Source organism: Lissotriton vulgaris, chromosome 7 (genome assembly GCF_964263255.1).
Source record: "Lissotriton vulgaris chromosome 7, aLisVul1.2, whole genome shotgun sequence".
NCBI classification, from domain to species: Eukaryota; Metazoa; Chordata; class Amphibia; order Caudata; family Salamandridae; genus Lissotriton; species Lissotriton vulgaris.
The window spans coordinates 267,385,474-267,398,994 of NC_141695.1; the positions used below are offsets into that span (position 1 = coordinate 267,385,474).

General features: G+C 45.9%; 1 long non-coding RNA gene across 1 annotated transcript in view; it reads left to right on the plus strand.

The window, feature by feature from the left end:
* LOC147701357 (uncharacterized) overlaps positions 1 to 11,729 on the plus strand; it is a 36,842-nt gene extending 25,113 nt beyond the window's left edge. The window contains exons 3-4 of the long non-coding RNA XR_015297175.1: positions 482 to 517; positions 11,664 to 11,729. This is a non-coding gene — a long non-coding RNA (uncharacterized LOC147701357). The remainder of the gene's footprint in view (positions 1 to 481; positions 518 to 11,663) is intronic.
* Positions 11,730 to 13,521: the final 1,792 nt, after the last annotated feature.

A 13,521-nucleotide genomic window follows, 5' to 3' on the forward strand; every position in this document is an offset into this window, starting at 1 on the left:
ATTGGGCCCCCGGACCTATAATTTTCAAAGGCAGTGGTTTTCCAATTCACAATGGCCTTCATTTAAATGGTGTAGCCCTTCATTTCCTGATCGGGCCTTATAAATTGTCCTTCCCACATGTGTTTAAGGTATTTCTTCTTTTTTGATTCTCATTTTGTTTATGAACTTTTTCAAACCAGCAGCTTTCCTGTTTTACTGACGGGAAAACAGAAAAACAAAGTACACAAACAAATCTGTGCTGCAAATTGGTGGATTGGGTTTAAGATTATTAAACAGATGTCGTTTTTTGTGTGTAAATTATGTGCCAGGTTTACCTGTTCTACATGTATTATTCCTTTTAAAGATGTTCATTAACTATGAAACATTTAATGTGCTTGCATACAATGTAGTGAGAGAGAATCTGTAAATTATGCCACCAAAGCAACTGCACAAGAGTGTTAATACTGATTATTTTCATATTTCAATCATTTTTTCTTCTCAGTGTTGGCTGCAGCGCTTTCAATTGGACACTGTGATGGTAAGAAGATAAGCATTTAATGTGTTTCTAAATAGATACATTTATTAATATCATATAAATGTGTGCTTCTGTGCTGCAAGGCCACACCTGCCCTGCTAGGTGTATTTTAAGTATTTGTCTACTACAACCAAGGATTCCCCTACTGCACTCATGCTTCGCAGTGGTCCTACTGGGGCCACTATCCTCTAGAGGATCCACAGAACATCTGGGTGAGACTTGTAATTAATTGCCCAGAGAAGACAGAGAGACAAAAATGATTTATGGCCCCCCTGCTCCCGCACCGCCAAACCTGTGTGCGCACCGCCTGCCACATTACAACTATTTTTGTCACTTGCAGGTGGCTCTTTGGGGGTCCCACGGCAGTGACTATGTAATAGGCATTGCAATAGGAATGTCAAAGTCAGTACCTGCACAGCATGGACTGGGGCAGTCCATGCTGTGCATGTACTGGGGGTGTTTGCACACAGAGGGGCACTACATGTGTCTCCCTGAATGCCCCCCATGGCCATGAGACAACAGAGGGCCCTGTAGGCCCCCCTTTGTTTCTGATACACCACCTTTTCATGGAGTAGGAACCGCCATGAAAACAGTGGCGGAGAGGAATCGCATAATATGCGTGGCGGGACGCAGCGGTTCCGCCAAACATATTGCTGCCTCAAGACTGCTACGCCACCATTTATGATCTCTTATCCGTGGCGGCTGTAGTGGTACAAGTGCGGCCTGACCGCTCTAGTTGGAATAGAGTGGCTGGAAGATTGCCACCATGAGTCTGGCAGTCCATGAACCGCCAGACACATAATCAGGCCCATAAACGTTTTCATGTAGCATAGCATAAACCACAGCTTAGAGGTCTCAAAGCTCGTTCATAAAATGCATTGGTGGAATTTTAACATAGCCAAACATTTACAAATAGTAAAGAATGCGAATAATGGTTAAGTTAGAAGAGGCAAATATGCCAACCATAGCAGTGACATATATAAACAGATATATATTGACTGCTATCACAGTGTTAACATAATACTATTCAATTGGGAGTTTACAACAATTGTTAGGTGGCAAAAACAGCATGTATATGCCAGCACTTAACCAAATTTCCAAGGTAATCCAAGATCCAATAAATCACCTCATATAGTTTTTATCTGTTCAGTGCCCAAACACATGCTATCCATGGATTCCAGCCCAACAAAGACACAAACACTGGGGGGCAGATTTACTAGTTGCTCAGGCAGTGCAGCAGCCGCAAATGCTGGGTTGTGTTGTGTGAGAGAGAGAGCAGAAGTACACCTAGCACTGGTCCAGAAATATGCTTTGTGTAAAAGAGTGTATGCTTGACGGAGGCATGACCACTACAATGAGACAGGTTTTATTTGTCAGCAGAGACTGGACAGGACGTTAGGTTTTAGAAAAATATAAAACCTTAATGACAAAAATTTTACACAAGAACAGGGCGACCCCTGTTCTTGTGTAAAATTTTTGTAAAAAACTTTTGCGTATAAAGTCTTATGTATGAATTATTTGTTTGATGCGTAAACCACGGATTTTTTAACATGTTTTTAAACTAGTTACTGTATAAATTGTTTTTAACCACTTGTTTTTTGCGATTGACTTGTGACTTTGAAATAAATATACATTGCTATATTTTTCTAAAACCTAACGTCCTGTCCTCTTTAAAACTTGATAAAATTCAAGGAAAGTATGAGGATGAAATAATTCCTGAACTGTTTGTATCTAGATGTTGGCTGTTACATACCCTAATAGAGCTATGAGTAAGATTTGTGTATAACAATGTGTGATTGGTATTTGTAAAAATATAATTTTGGGCACCTACAAAATCATATTACCCAACTAGGGTCATTTGAGGGACTTCTTTGTTTGTTCATCTACTCTCCCCTGTCCCAGAATTGACAGATAAGGGGGCCTCCTTCATTTGTATGTGCACTGAAGTCCCCCTTAATGGACCTTGTTGCCATGCCTGGCAGTGGGGGGATGGCTGAAGAGAGCAACAGAGCAAGAAGAATTTCTCCTAGCCACACACATATGAGGGGAGGAGTCCTTTTCGAATGAGGGGACTGACAATAATCTGGTGCATGGTCAGAAAGCGATGTTGCTAGTATTGGATATTCTTGTGAAAACATTGGATAATGTGGAGAAAATTGCACTTGTGGGGAAGTCATGTTGGGGAGATAGGGAGCAAAATATGCTTGCCTGCCCTGAGTGGTAGTCACAGGAACAGCCATTGAATTGAAAATGCAGAAATCTTTAGGATGAGTGGATGCTGTGGAGACAAAGATGCAATACTTGCAGTATTCCAATGGGGTTCATGTAGGGCAACATACCTGCTTTAAAGCAAAATTCATATTCAGAGCTGCAAGGACCAATAGAGCTGAGGACTGTCCTTCTGTGGACACCAGTTGAAACACATCTGATGTACGGCATTTTCTTTTAGCAAACCTTCTGAGTTTGACATCTCAATCTGGAACAATGCCTATGAAGAAAAAAAACATTACTCAGTTGTATTTCAAGGACTATTGGCCAATAGGTGTTACCTTTATTAACACCTTGGATGCTAAGGGGTTTTCCCCCTCCTGTGCTGATGTTCTTCAGATCCCATTTTACATGACGAGTTATCCTTGTCATCAGCACAGGTCAACCAGTGCATCATGATGAGTTACCCTTGTCATTAGCATTGAAGAGGTTAACGATTCTTTTCCAACATAGACATTAAACAGATAGATTCTGTAGCATGCTGGTTCTTATTGTAAGTGACAAGCTCTATTCTGTTTCCTATTGTGACATGTTCCAGGTCTCTTTCCACTCGACCAGAACCTCCTTCTCCTTTAAAGTGATTGCTGTGTGCAGAAATAGCAAACACATCTGTGCACACTGAAGGGAGAAGAGGTAAAACAGTGAGTGCTCAGCAGCACATTTCTTTCTGAGGGCCCTTATTCCAACTCCCATCTCTTCTTTCTTTTTTCTCTTCTCCATCCTCTCTCTCTGCCTTTTCTTCCAAAGTCATTTCTAGCTGTTTCTTTCTCCACTCTCTGCTGGAGCTCTTCAACTTCTTAAGACACCAGTCAGCCCAAACCTGTTCCGGAGACTGTGGGCTGTAACACATAAAGTAAACACAAAGAGCATAAAGTTAAGATAAAATATATGCCACAGCACGGGATCACTGATGTCTTAAGTAGTTGTAAATCTGGAGCAGCACTATTTTACCAACTTTCACTGTGATAATTGATTGCTTTCCCCAGGAACCTTAGAGGTATTTGCTCCCTTTGTCTGTAGACATAGCAATATTTGCAAATATATCTAACGTAAATACTGTGCCTGACAGAAAAACAAATATAAAGTAACGAAACAACACCATTAAAAAATAACAGGGTACGTCCCCGAACTATATAGCCACTCAAAAAATGTGCACAACAAATGGAGACAATCATTTTTGTGACATGTTACCACCTGGGGAATCCTGTTTTCATAATATAGTGTTAAAAAGTGTTTATCGCTTGCACTACCATACCTTACCACCAAGAGTATGAAATGGCGCAAGTCACAAATGCTTTGTGATCCTCACAGTGTTTTAGTTTAGTGCTCCAAGTGCTTATTTTGCATTATTTGGCCCCTGTTCTGTTCTGGTTTTTTCCTTGGCATTTTTGTGCTCTGTAAAATAAAGATAACGTCCGGTGGTCAATAGTCCTTGAAATACAACTGAGTATTGTTTTTTTCTTCACAGGCATTGCTTTGCGATTCCCTATTTATAGTCGCAATTTTAGGTAATGGCTCTTTTTGTGATTACCAAAAATTGGGAATAGAAATCCTTTAATACATCTTGAAAGGCTATTTTGCATTCTCAAGTGGACGAAATGATTGATTCGAACCATATGCGAATGCAAAATTGTTTGATCCATGTGGGCCCTGGGTTATTACTCTCGTGGGAGCTTACCGGCTACGTTTCAACAAGAGTCAGATATATGTCCTTAGTGTATTCTCCGAAGATGGCATAACTGCACATGAACTAATAAAAGAGATGTTCAAGGCGAAGCTATGATATACTCACCCCAGCTGGATGGAGGTCAGCAGACCCACTGCCAGGGTATGGAACTCTGAGACAGTCTAAGACAACAATCTATTAACAAAATGACATTCTGTGCTTAGTGTTACACACTGACTGTAATCGACACATTTAAGATATGACAATACCCATAAGACATATGTATCTAAGAGGCTGCTGGGTTTCTTAGTGCAGATTTCAAAGTCATGTCAAGGGAGAGAAGTGACCATATGGCTGAGATACCCGCCACCCCCTCTCAACACAATCCCCAAGGATGGGAAACCGGAAACGGTTCTGAACTTTTGGAAGGCGGGAGGGAGTGACCCTCCCGGCCGTATTTATTAAAATATGAAACAAAATTAAAACATTAAAATAACAGTTTCATATTATGTACAATTTCATTTCCACATTACGATGTTTGGCTAACCTTAACAGATCTCTAATACAAAGGTTCTCCTAGCCGAACTAACATCCTACAAAACATTTTGACTTGAAATTGTACATCCTAACGTTAAGGGCCAACGGCAAGGTCGTAACCGGTGTCAGATCCCTAAACCAGAAATACCACCCTCACTTGTGAGAGGACCAAGCGCACAGAGGCGTACCTCATGTGCACATACCAATTTCCCTTGACTTGACGGGGGCCCCAATTAACTCGACGCCATTTAACGGTCGGCCGAGGACTCGTGTGAGGTGTCTAGAAGGTAGCGTAAACCCCCTCCCGAACCCCACACAACTTACCACATCTGCCGTCGCAGATGTCCTGGCCCCGGGAAATTCCCCAGGAGGGCCCGTAGCCCCTCCTATCCAGGAAGGGGCCTTGACCACCTTTCCTTTACTTCCGGCGGCCTATCCTTAGACGGGACCGCCTCCCCGTTGAGGGGCCAATGGCCACCTCCCCCGAGCGCTCCCATCCGTAATGGGTGATGCCCCCCCATAGGGATCTTCCAATTACTGCTCACCGATCATGACCTTACCGCCACAGGCCGGATAGTTGACCGGCTATCCGGACCCCCCACGACACTCCTGCCTAAAGGTCATGTTATAGACTCTTTAACCAAGCTATGAGGTCTCCTATGAGTAACTCATTCCCCACCCGGGACAAATGGACACCATCCCCTAAATACATACTGTCCCCTTTAATACAACCATGCGAAACAGAATGCAGTGTACTTGAACGAAACAATCTACTCACTTTGTTATTAATTTTCCTTACTGAATGATTCAGAGCAGAAACCGAAATAGCCCCCCGCCACACTTTTCGTGGGATCATATGGGACCATGCAATTGTGCACCCTGGAACTCTTCTTGCCAACCAACTTACTGTGGAAAGCATCGCCTCAAGAAGAAGTCGTCTACCAGTGGTCACCAAATCGTTGCCCCCAAGATGGACTATGATTATAGACGGCGGTGACCTTGTCCGCCCTAACAAACCCTCAAAAAATGATTGAAACTGGTCAATACAGAGCCCGCCCTTTCCGTAGAAGGACACACTGCACCCGTATTCCCCAGCCACGTGAATCATGTCACCTGCTTTGAATACGTCCGCGGCACGCCTCACGTATGAGTGGCCCACGACCCACACCTCCTTTTTCACAGCCGGTGATGTCTGACCGCTGGTCCCCAGGTGTCGGGTCGACTGCACAGTCCGCCCCGCCTCGTAGGCTTGCGCAACTGAAAACCAAACAAAAACAAGAAGCGTGAGTACATCATTACAGCTTCACAACATGTGCAACCGCACATACCTTTTATAACAGTTCGAGGACCAACGCCCCACACGTTTTACTTCTTCTACACTCAGACCCCTGGCTGTAGCCTCTGTAGCAGCCCCTATCCGAAAGGAATGGGTCCCAAACTCGCCGGGGTTCAAGCCCGCGGCCGAAATCGACATCGCAAGCACCCGCTGAAACTGAAACTTCGTCAGTGGGGTGGCATCAGCGTGTCTCAACAAGGTCCCCCCCCATGATGCCACCCTTTGCGCTAAATATTCCTCTACACAAACCACAGGGCACATGGCAGACCCGGGAATCCTCTGTATGATTATGCAGTCCCCAATCACACCCTGATCGGTTTTGGACCTGACAAACAAGACAGTCATCGTCTCCCCTTTGACCTGAATGTGCTCTCGGCACAGTCCCCCCATCGTATCCTGCTTGTTCTTTGCCACTAGTTCGCTTACCCGCATAGCCCCATGGAATGCTAGCGCAAAAGCGGCTCGGAATAACACTGTTTCATACTGGGATGAACACGTTGCAGGGAGTACGGATAATAACAGGGCCAACCTATCCAGACCTATCGGGTGCCTCTCATCTACTCTGCGACCCTCAAGGCGTTGCCACCCACGTAGCGCTTTTTGCACAACGAAAGACGCTGTCGGGTCCTGGATCCCATGAGCCCTTGCCATAAAGGAAATGGCGGCCCAATGCCTCTGGGCCGTAGCTACTGATTTGCCTGCCTGATGTAAAGACAGCAGAAATTTTACTACCAACTCTTCCTGGCCCCAAAGCTCCCCCCTAGCAGTCCCCAAAAAGGCCCAATAGGAACGGAACGCCCCTTCGTATGCCTTCCTTGTCCTGGGCGCTAAACTCTCTCCCACGAGGTTTTGTAGTTCGGGGCACCGAGAGACCAGAGAGCTTCGGGAAAGGGTGCCGCCACTGGGTCCGCTGTGGGCAGAAAACCCCAGAAGGCCTGCATACGGAAACGAGAAAGCGCATCAGCCGCTTGGTTCATTACCCCCGGGACATGTCTTGCCTTAAATAGCACATTCAATTGCATACACAATAACACAATTTCTTTGAGCAGTCTCAGAATCCATTTGCATCGTGCTGCCTGACTATTGATACACTCAACCACGGTCATGTTATCAGACCAGAACACCACAGAGTGATCTCTGAACCCCTCGGGCCAAGTTTTCAGGGCCACCAGAATAGGGAAAAGTTCAAGAAAAGCAATGTTACTTGTCAGCCCGCACTCGTGCCACCATGACGGCCATTTTTGCGCCAACCATTGTGTTCCGAATATGGCACCAAAACCAATACTCCCTGCCGAATCTGTCCACAGCCCCAGCTCCTCGGAGGACACCGCCGGTTTGTTCCAGACAATTCGACCATTGAAATCCGCCAGAAATGCCAACCAAATGCGCATGTCCTGGCGAACCTCTGCCGAGAGCCTCGTGCGATGATGACCCTCCTTCAGGCCGACCATGGCTTGAGCGATCGAGCGGGAAAAGGGGCGGGCCATCGGCATTACTCTCAGGGCAAAATTCAACTGGCCCACCATTTGTTGCAATTGGTGCAGTTTTACCTTAGTCTCACTAATACATGTCTCAAGGGATGCCCTGAATTTTAACACTTTTTCTCTTGGTAAACGAAAACAACCTTCCACCGAGTCAAGCTCGATCCCCAGAAACTCGAGGCAAGTCGAGGGACCCACAGTCTTACCTGGCGCCAATGGCACACCAAACTGATTCATTAGGACACAAAATTCATTCAAAGCCCGTCCACATTCTGGATCCCCGGCTGCCCCCAGAAACAGGAAGTCATCGAGATAATGCATAACATGTTGAAAACCCGTCTTCTTCGTGAAGACCCATTGCAAAAAACAACTGAACTTTTCAAAATAGGCACAAGATATAGAGCATCCCATTGGCATACATCTATCCATGTAATAGCGACCCTGAAACATGAAACCAAGGAGACGCTGATCGTCTGGGTGTACCGGGAGCAACCGGAACGCTGACTCGATGTCTGATTTTGCCATCAGCGCCCCGGGCCCCAGGCGATTCAACATGGCGACGGCCTCATCGAAGGATGCGTACCGCACCGAACACACTTCCGGGTCTATCGCATCATTCACGGAAAGACCACGTGGGGCCGACAAGTTATGTATCAGCCGAAACTCACCCGGGTCCTTCTTGGGGACCACCCTTAAAGGGGAACAAACAAAGTTAGCAACCGGTGGCAAATCAAATGGGCCGGCGACACGACCTCGAGTCACCTCCTTCCCAATCTTCACCTGTACCACCGCTGTATGCTGGAAGACCGACAGTTGATTCTTACAGCTTGCTACCCCCTGAAAATCCCCCACTGGGATGCGGAAACCATATGAAAACCCGTTCCGCAACACCCCAGCGGAAGCATGATCCGGGTATTCGTTGAGCCAAGGAATCATTGCCATGGTATCAATCGGGGTAGGTAAAGGCGCCCCTCGGACTATATCAGACCTGTTTGGCGCCTCCCTTACCACCGTTATCACCCGTTTTGGCTCTGCACATGGACTCAGGATGGGATGGCTGCCCACACCCCCCACACTCATGTCTGAATTTGCATGACCCCTGGGGCCTCGTACATTTCCCTCTGTTGAAATTCCAACAAATCCCCCTTTTACCTGTGTTGCCACTCGGCTTCGAGTGGTACTCGTTACCTGTACCCGTCCGAAAGGGCGTCCCCGAGTATTGGCGGGAGGATTCTCCCCCTCTACTCCCTACCAATGGTACTTTCAACATTCCTGTACTCTCCATTTTTTGCCATGAAACGGAGTCGTAACAATCCCAAGTCAGGATTGGGTTGTGTTCCTTCGCTTTTCTAAAAATATTATCATAGCAGAACCACTGATTACCCGCATATGCTATGGAATACTCCATGATTCGGGACTGATAAATCGGCAACTCGGTCAGCAACTCGGGCCTACGCTCGCCCATGATGGAGGTAAAAATGCCCCACGCTCTGCCCCAAGTACCAATGTTTTCGTCAACCTTAAAGGCGGCCATTTTGGCGCGCCAAACACTCGGATGCATGAGCTCCTTTTGGCTCTTAACATGCTACATCTCATAATGGTCGGTAAGCAAAGAAAATATGTTAACATACTTATCCGCCCAAATCTTTTCCTTAATTTCCAGTGGAACATGCTGAGCCACCTTCTCCCTTCGTGAAGGTACAGCCCCCTCCCCCGCGATCGGCAATGGCCGCTTACCTGAACAAGAAGCTGCGTTTGCCGCCGAACCGGGGCCTGTTGCATTTGTCGCCCCCGGAACCGGCGGGGTAACAGACGATGGTGCCTTCGCAGCCTCCCTAGTTTCTCGGAGCTGTCTCATTAACACCCGGGCGTCGTCAGCCGTGGCGCCCTCGCTATCCTTTCCCAACCACGCTGCTAATTGTGCCGCTAACTCGGGAGGCATATCTTCCTCGGTCACGGGAGTGACCACCACGGGAATCGGATTCCCCTCTTTCGGCACCGGGGTTGGCTCTTCAAGCGGGATATCGGGAACCGGGGCTTCCCCCCCAAGTGCCCCCCTTCTGGACCTCTTGCCTCTTCCTCCTGGGACTACTCCCGGCAAAGGCCGTTTCGGTCCTCCCTCCCCGTCCTTAGCCGCCATCTGCTTCTTCAAATCGGTTATCTCCTTCATGAGCATGCGGAGCATCTGATCGGTACCAACCCGCTTTCCGACTTTCTTGGGCATTCTCAGACGGAGTATCTGTAAGATAAAAAGAAAGATTACCACGCTCAAAATTGGCTCTTCGTTCCGTCTCGAGCTCACGTGCAGCGGGGAGGTGCAGCTTCAGAGCACAGGAACAAGAGGAAGCTTTCTTGGCTTGTTGCTCCTTTTATCCGTCTTCAGGGCGGGCGTAAACCCGCCCCCGCCAGCCTCCGTGGGCGTGGCCGGTCGCGTCCGTGTCTAGGACAACCCACTCCAGGGCGGGAAAAGGCGCGCCCCGGCTACGCCGCTTCGGGCATACCAGCCGAGACTCGCCTCCCGCCCAAGATGGCTTCCCGGGGGGATCGTGGTACTCCACCATACGTTCGGGGGGACCGAATGGTCGCCCCTTTCCATGTTTGCTCTGCATTATGACTTCGAATCGGCTTTCTTTTTGTTCCCGGATAGTACTGTATCCACATGATCACTTAATATACATCAAAGGTAACATCAGATACAATAGAAGGCTCATCAATATCTGTGAGCACTTACGCCCATTGCAAGATCATATTAAATTGACCACAAAGTCAGGCCACCTATTGCAAATAAACTCAATCTGTTTTGAAATGTATCCCTGCCCCAGTTTATCAATTGCAGCATGCTCAGATTAAGGTAAGCTACGTCATGGAGTGCTGTCAGGATAGGTGGTGATAGCAAAGTAAAGACTGTGGGCCATATTATCAAGAACGTCGATAACATTATTGCTGCTTTAGGGGCAGGAAACTGCCGCTAAAGCAGCGATATGGAGCTTGATAATATGCCCTTGCGAATTTCCATAGAAGCCCAGGTTCTGGTGTGAAGGACATCAAACCTCGTCTTCTATGGGAATTCACAAGGGCATATTATCAAGCGCCTTATCGCCACTTTAGAGGCAGTTTCCTACTGCCAAAGCAGCAATAATGTTATTGCCGTTCTTGATAATATGGCCCTGTATTTACTTACACACGTGATGTGGTAATATATGCAAACACGGGAATGTACACATATTGTTTGCATGCATTACCACTTTAAAGCCCAACTTATTGGCCTTGCCCACATTTCATTTTTGTAGCATCCGTATGCAGGACAGGTATGTGGGTAGTTTTCTCTATGCTTCCTCCGAAGTTCGTAAAGAAGGCTTGGGAAAGCCAATGGGACCTGGTATACATGTCTGTCCTAATGGCTTTAGGAAGGGGGGCTGTTTTTCAAATTCTGAAGCTCGGATATAAACCAGAATGCTACATTCTAAAGAACCGTTAGGCCAAAGGGAGTTCAGGGGCAGCAGTTATCTCGTACCCAACAATGCAGCACTGTAGCTGTTCTAATGTTTCTGGCAGTTATTGTCTACTTGTTGGATACTTTCATTTCCCATGCCCAGGCCTGCACAAAACATCTTTGTGATTCCCTGCATGTCTGCTTCAGATGATGTAAGATTGGGCAGCAGATACCTCATAGTACATGCATGGAAATGTGTGGTATTTTTAAAAGTTAGAGGTTTAAATGTTAGACTGCTGGGTCGCATTTTGTATATGGCCTAAGTGTGTAGTATTTTTAAAGATACCAGTTCCAATGTTAGGCTGCTGTGTCGCATTTCATATATGGCCAATATTAATCCTGTAACTCTCCTCATATTGTCATTGCAGAAAAGTGCAAAAAGAACATGGAGTACAAAACCTGCGGCAGCAGCTGTCCGAAAACCTGCGAGGACGTGGCCAACATGGGGAGTGCCATGATGTGCCCAGCAATGTGTGTTAATGGATGCTTCTGCAAAGAAGGATATGTCCTGAATTCTGGTCAATGTGTACCTGAGAGTACATGTCCTTGCGCCGCCAATGCTCACTATTCTAAATGTGCCTCTCCATGTCCGCTCACCTGTGAAAATTATAAAGAAGCAGTAGCATGCACAACACAATGTGTGCCAGGATGCACATGCAACAAAGGCTATGTTAGGTCTGGAGAATCTGGTAAATGTGTGCTTCCTAAAGGCTGCCCTCTTGCACCCAAAGCCTAGACTTGGAGCTCAATAGATCCTTCCAATCAGGTGTGAAAAGTGTATTTTAGTACAATTGCAATAAATTGTTGTGATTTCAAAATGAAACTGTATCTGTTATACGTGCTAATTAAAATCTAGTGTGATATTCCTCTGTATTAAAGAATTTCGTAATAAGAAAAATAATAAATCCGGTTAGTATGCATATACGTACAATGATGAAACTCAAAGTAGTGCTACTAGTTGGAATGATAAGCCACCTTCCTCTTTGTCCCAGGCAAGGCCAGCAGATCTAAGTAGACTGACATACAGCATATTCTGGCCCAGGCCACCTACTTATGATTCCTTCTTAGGAACCAATGTATCCAAAAGATGAACAGTGGCTTAAGTAGAAGTCCTAATCCCACAGATGAGAAGTTTGGGAAATAGACGTTTTAAACATGAGTAAGGTTTAGGAACTGACGTTCTATCGTCCATAATCGATTATGTTGTTAGATCACAGCCATTATTAATCAATTTCCTTTTCCTGCTTTTTATACTCAGTATAACCTTTTTAATAGGTGCTCTCAGCCACATGCATCAAAGGAAATTGCATTTGCAAACGGTGTGAATCGCAAAATTCGTCCGTTTGCGAATTTAATTCCCATTTTTGGGATGCATTAACATTTTAGTAATTGTCGCAATTTAAGGAATCTCAAATTGAGATTCTCAAATTGAGATTCCTTAAATGCAATGCATCAAACTTTTAAAATTTGCGAATTCGCAAATAAGGGGAGCGAATTACCATGAAGTTGACCTTCATGGTAATGTGCATTTTTCAAAGTTCCATTTTACACACACACATACCCTTGAGGCATGTGAGTGTGCAAAATGTACCCCTAAGCAGATTTCAGGGTGCAACAGGGTGGACACCCCTGCACCCTTGAAATTGCATTCTAAATTTGCAAATGTTTAATGGTGAATTGCAAATTAAGAATGTCTTTCCATTCATTCCTATGGACCTCTAGGCCCATAATTAATGGATGGGGAAGTAGTCCTTAATTGTGATTCTCAATTAGAGAATCATAATTAAGGAATTTTAAGAAATCGCTATTTTTATAGAGATTTCTTGATGCATTGCAGGTTGCAATTCCTTAATTGCGATTCCTTATTTTTCGCAATTAAGGAATCGCAAAATACAATATTGATGCATGAGCCTGTAAATGCTCTTTTTAGGTCTCGCCTTCGGAGTGCGAATGCGCTGCGAAGGCAAAAAGACCTTTTCCAATCGGTTTGGCTTTTCAGCCAAGCACATGCATGCGTTCCATTGCCTTCAATGGCAACGCGCGTACGTCAGGAGATTCACATGCGGGAGCGCGCCCCACAAGATGGTAGTAATTAACGCTCCCGCAAGTGAATCGCGCAGTCTATCACCCCCCCCTCCTGCCACGCGAGCACTTGTACCAAGGATGTGATCACCTGAGAACTGGCACAGTATACACAGTTTGTTTTCTATGGCTGTAAATACATTT